This window comes from Dipodomys ordii, unplaced genomic scaffold (assembly GCF_000151885.1).
Source record: "Dipodomys ordii isolate 6190 unplaced genomic scaffold, Dord_2.0 Scaffold46, whole genome shotgun sequence".
In the NCBI taxonomy this organism is placed as follows: Eukaryota; Metazoa; Chordata; class Mammalia; order Rodentia; family Heteromyidae; genus Dipodomys; species Dipodomys ordii.
This window is the reverse complement of record NW_012267262.1, coordinates 6,556,831-6,563,030: the sequence shown is the minus strand read 5'-3', so window position 1 is coordinate 6,563,030 and position 6,200 is coordinate 6,556,831. Positions and strand designations below refer to the sequence as shown.

At 38.5% G+C, this 6,200-nt stretch overlaps 1 protein-coding gene across 1 annotated transcript in view; it reads left to right on the top strand.

Annotated features, from left to right (window-relative positions):
- The window catches only part of Lgr4 (leucine-rich repeat containing G protein-coupled receptor 4), a 103,451-nt gene that overhangs the window by 51,296 nt on the left and 45,955 nt on the right, over positions 1–6,200 (top strand).

Below are 6,200 nucleotides of genomic sequence, written 5' to 3'. Positions count from 1 at the left end.
CTCAAGTAGTAGAGCACTCACCTTGAGCTGAAGAGCGCAGGGACAGAGCCCAAGCCCAGAGTTCAAGCCCCATGACTGACAAAAAAAAAAAAAAACAGAAAAAATACCACAGAAAACAAAAAACAACATAGCTTAGTTTTATGATCCTTAAAGGTGGGAAGAAAAATAGATTACTTATCCAAAGGTATGGAATAATGCCAGAAAGGAAAATCAACTCTTCATAAACTTGACTAGATATTTAGTACTGGTGTGTCTATACTACTTAGCGATGAGAGAGAGAGAGAGACACCTCCTTCAAATTTGTTCCGGAGGCATTTTTCAAAGTTAGTTTCAAGTTTTGTTTTTTGGGTCTTACTGAAGACATCTCTTACTTGGAGCTTGGCCTGAAATTTCTAGTTGGTTATCAAAGATGCTAGAAAAGTAATAGGGACTGTGTTATGTTAATAAGGGCCTGTGTTAGATTAATATTGTTATTGTTGTTGTTGTTATTAATGGTGTATAGGATCAGCATTAGGCCTTGCATAGACTGTGCAAATGTTTTACTACTGAACTGCATCCCCTTACCTACATTTGCTGAATAAAGGTCTCACTCCAGCTCTGACTGGCATTGAACTTGAGGTCCTCCTGCCTTCACCTCCTGAGCACTGGGATTATATGCTTGTGCTACCCCACCTAGCTGAGAGTATTAGTTCATAATCACTATCATAATCTACTTTTTTGAATTTAAAAATATATCATCACTATATGTGTTTTTTCTTTCCTTGAGAACTTTGTGTTCTCTAGAATCCATAATGGAATGTAGTGACTTCTGAAACGGAAAGGTAATCATTGAGATAGATTCAACAGTATAGCAGTAACAGTATGTTATATAGTATAAATAAGAGGGCTTGTTCAAATTTAGATAACATTGGTCAGGCACTGTGTATTTAAAATTAAATTATTCTGTGGCAGAAGGGCCCAGGCCAGGTGAAGGACAGTAACTGTCCACAGTGGTATATACTCAGCCACCGGTGAACAGATCAGGCTCTCTTGGGGAGCATTTTACAGGGCTTTAAAAAGTACTTTGTTGAAACATGAATATGCCTACTTGGGAGATATACTTCAGCATTACTGAATTTTATGAGGAGAAAAGATGAGAGTTAACCACAGGAGAGATTTGTCAATTAAACAATTGTACCCTTTATGGGCATTCAGGTTTATTTTTTTAGTGAGATGGTATGTTTCTTTTTTCTCCCTGATCTCTGTGGTAAAAAGTTGGGACTCTTGGACAATATATGTATAAAGTACAGACATATGCTTTGGCCTCATTGGTGTATCTTAAGAAATCTTACCACCAAGAAATGTGATGCAAACCAATGGACATAGAAAAGATTTTTTTCTACTAGCCTCTGTTACTAAGTCAAAATTATACATTCTATCCCTAGTAATATCACTGAACTGCTGGAAATCATCTTAATGGTGTGTGTGTGTGTGTGTGTGTGTGTGTGTTCTGATACTGAACTCAGTTGCAGTGCTTTTTCTCAACATTTTTGCTCATAGCTGGTGCTATATCACACTTGAACCATACTTGTAGTTACATATGTATGCTTGTGTGTGTGCATGCGTGCTGGTGTATATATATATATATATATATATATATATATATGTGTGTGGGGGGGTATATGCATATATCTATATGTATATATATATGTATATATATATTTATGTATTTACATGCACCTGTATTTGAGGCTTGAACTCAGGTCTGGGAGCTTTCCCTTAGCTTTCTTGCTCAAGGCTGGTGCTCTACCACTTGAGTCTCAGCTTCACTTTTGGCTTTTTGCTGGTTTTATGAACTTTCCTTCCAGGGCTGCCTTTGAACTGCAATCCTCAGATCTCAGCCTCTTGAGTAGTTAGGATTACAAGCATGAGCCACCAGAACTCAGCTATTTTTAAGAATGGATTTATCAGCTGGGCACTGATTTCAGGAGGCTGAAATTTGAGGATCATGGTTCAAAACCAGCCTAGGCAGGATAGTCCGTGAGACTCTATCTTAAATAAACTACTCAGAAAACTGAAGGTTGGCACAGTGTCTCAAGTGGTAGAGCATTTGCCTTGAGCTGAAGAACTGAGGGACAGTGTTCAGGCCCATGACCGACAAAAAAAAAAAAAAGAAAAAAAAGAATGGATTTATCTTTCTTGTCCTTCCAAAAATTTCCTGTACAAAATGTAATTTACTTTGATTTATGAGTGTATGACTCTACCAATAAGTGGATGTTAACTTTTTGCTTGTCCTTTTTTTAATGAAGTATTTGATCCCAAAGGACATTTGTAGTTTAAAATCCTTGACTCTTGGAATTGGGGAGTTTCAAATGAGAATTTAGAACCAAATCTCAGTTCAAGGTCTTATGGATCGGTGGAATTTATTATTTCTCTCCTATAAAAGAGGTTTCTTTCTGGGAAAGCCACCAAAAGCAGTGTGATGCTTGGCTTCCTCTTAGTTCTGTCTCAGTCTGTTGAGTTCAAATGACTTCTAGGAATAACTAAAACAGAGATAATGGTAAGATTGGCCATTTCTTGGTGAGAATATCCTGTAACAACATTTTCTGATCTTCACAGAAATTAGCAAGGGTCAGTTAGTAGTGCTGTCTCCATTTTACAAAGGAGCTAGCGATCAGCTTGCCAGAGATCACACAGCTAATAGTGGTTAACTCACATCTGTCTGGCTCTAAAGGCCTGTATAAATTTAGGCATGCAAGCCCAGATCTGAGGAGAGCCGTTGGCTCTGCTAAAATTGCTCTTCAGAGATGGTTGTGACTTGATAGTATGATTTTTGTGTGTGTGTGTGTGTGTGTGTGTGTGTGTTGATTTATTTCCTGGTAGAAACTAAGGATGGCACATCACTTGGGTTTAATGACTGATGTTGCTTAGAAAATTGCATTGCTCATTCAGATTTGAAGGTACCAATTTGCAGGATCATCATCTCGCTGAAGCAACTTTCTTTTACCTGTCTATTTTAATAATTCGCACAGTTTAGGAGCCTCATGTATTTGTAATTACTGGCATAGGGCTTCCATTTGCAAATTGCTACAGTTTAGCTCATCACCACTAGCATCCTTTCTAACCTCTTATTTATAATGTCTGACTAGCATGGATTCTCTTGTGGGTATTGGTGATGTCAGGTCTTGAATCTGCTCTTAAGACAGTCTGTAGGTTGTTTATCACCATTAGCCCTCATTATTTTAAATGAGTACCCACCCACTTCATACTCCGTAACCACATGTTTCCAGAGCTTCTCTGGAGATAATATCTTGTAGCCTACCCCCCTACACCTCTCTTAGTGTATTCATAAATGTTTTAAGTGAAGCCCAGAAAAAAGATGAGGGAAAACACCTATAGAGCCAACCTCTTTGAGCATGTGAAATTCAGAAAAAGTTTGAAAACAAATGTTGCTGCTAAACCTGAAGCTTTAAAACAAAATCTTACAGTGTGTTTAGTGTTAGTTTGTAAATATGGAGTCTTATTAATTGTATTTACAGCTCATAGCAAAACTACCTGTTAGATCTTGTTACTCTGAGGGGGAAAAATGAGGTGTGTGTGTGTGTGTGTGTGTGTGTGTGTGTGTGTGTGTGTGTGTGCGTGTGTGTGTGTGTGTGTGAAACTGAAATGTGAAGCATAGTGTGGTATAAATTGTCTTTAATTATGTGTCTGGAAAGGCAGTTAATCAGTTCACTCCAAGACCTTTCTCTGATGAAGCAATTAATCAGATTTTCTGTTACTGTAGTCCTCACCTAAATTCAGGTATGTGAAGCTTAGAAGAAACTGTATGTAGTGCCTCACTTTGTAAAACAATGTATTACTAATTTATTGCCCTTTCTCCCCGCTTCTTATTTGAATGGCTCAAAAACAATGAAATTCTGTGATATTTTACAGAATCACTCTTTATTCATATCAGTTTTTTCCTTTCCTTTTCAGTACAATTTAAAAGTTTCCTTGTATTCTTTTTTTTTTTTTTTAATTGGTCATGGGGGCTTGAACTCTGGGCCTGGGCGCTGTCCCTGAGCTCTTCGGCTCAAGGCTAGCACTCTACTGCTTGAGCCCACAGTGCCACTTCCAGTTTTCTGGTGGTTAATTGGAGATAAGAGTCTCATGGACTTTCCTGCCTGGGCTGGCTTTGAACTGCGGTCCTCAGATCTCAGCCTCCTGAGTAGCTAGGATTACAGGCATGAGCCACCAGTGCTGGCTCCTTGTAGTCTTAAGAATGATTTTATTGGTTGAGGGTAGCATGTTTCAAGCAGGGATGAGCCAGTAATTTTATAAAGGAAATCTGATAGTCTTTTATGTTTTGTACTATGGTAAATGGTTCAGAAATATTCCATGGAACCCATGCGTTTTCTTCAGGAAAAGATTGTCTCTCCATGGAGGTTGGAGGGAGGAAGACTACAAAAAATTTAAAAAAAAAAAAGATGAATCATAGAAGAATCAACCCATTAGCCTAACAGTCATTTTACTAGCTAGCAAACTGTGGCTCAGAATTAAACTCTGGCCATGTGTCAGTGGCTTTTTTTCACCCCTATTTTGGTGCGATTTTCCCAGTATTTTTCCAAAGTGTTTACTACAAAGAGAAGGATCCATTTCTTGTTTCTGGCTATAAAAGAGAGCTAGCTGAAGTAGTATTGGGGTCTGAGTTTGAAAACAAGAAATCCTGGAAAAGTATATTAATAATAAGCAATAGTTACATTTGGCAGCCATTGTTTCCAATGATATAAAGTTTTGGAATGCTGATAGGTCTTGTGTAACTCTAAGAGTTGTTTAAAAGGAGGTTTCTTGCTCTGAGAAACTTATATAAACCTTGATTCCTCAAATGGAAAAGCTATTTATAGTTCTCCTCCATACCCTTCTCTCCGCCCCGCCCCTCCTGTTTTAAGAAAAAGTACATTTCCTGAATTCTACTGATGATGATACCAAGCTCTTTCTTGTGGATGTTATCCTCCTCCCTTTTGAGGGGGGTTGCTGGGGACCAAATCCAGGCCCTCACATACGCTAACAAGCACATGTTCTTAACATGTCTGTCTTCCTGGTCTTAGCCTTGGTAGGAATCAGGGTTTGTTTTATATCTTAACTAGCAGTAGAGAGCATAACAGGATTCAAATAATAATTGGGAAGACTCATAGTCTGCAATTAGGATCATGGGCTTTGGAATTTATATTTCATGTTACTTTACTAATTGTCAGTCTTAGGGGGGAGGGTTGTTATTTTACCAAAATAAGCCTCCGTTTCTCTATTACTAAAGTGAGATTTTAGGAACAGTTTTATACTGCAAGCCTTTGTTTCATTGCATGGCTATTATTCTTGCTGTTTTTGTTCCCCATGCTGTTCTTGTGATTTCCAATCCAAGAAGTTTTCTAGAACTGCCTTGGGGAAAAGCAAGTAAGAAAGGACTTATCGCTGAGGTATTGAAGGTGTCTTCTTGAAAATAGCATTTTACCCAAGTGAATCGATGACAGTAATAGGCTTGTTAGCTGATTTTGGTATGTACTTGATTTCTCACACCAGTTCTTAATATCGAGTCATAGAATTGCTTCATGGGTGGAATTTTCAAGGCTGTTTCTGCAGGAGAGAGACAGAAAAGCTCAGCCACTGAACTTATTCCCAGATTAGAGGAACAGGAAGCTGGGGGACTTGCTTAACTGACCCAGTGCATGTTGGGACCTCCTCTTCCCTTTAAGGCTATGTTAAGGTGTCTGCCACAGTGTTGCTATCAAGTGAAATATGGAAGAGAAAGTCAATTCAAAAGGCAGCTGCCAGGGAAGAGGAGAATGATTAATAAAGTGTTTCTTTAGCTGTTTGAACTAGTTAATTGTGGAGTTATATTGTTGAGTGAGTGCTGCTTTCTGCTGATGCTCTAAGGGAAAACTGGAAATGGACTGCATACCTATCATGTACACACTTGTTTCTAGCCCGCATCTGTTCATAGGCTAAAATTGAAATCCACTTACAACTCTTACCTGGAGGACTTTTATGGGTTTTAAAGAAAACATGACTGGGATAGAATTCAGGCATACTTTTATTGTTCTTGACAGTGAATCTAGAAGCCATCCTCTCCTGTAAAGCTGTTCACTCAATGACTTTGAATGACTAGAACACTGGAAAGCCACACTGCTATCCATTCATTGTAGTCATTTTGAGACACCCACCCCACCCCCTTCCAAGGCTATTTA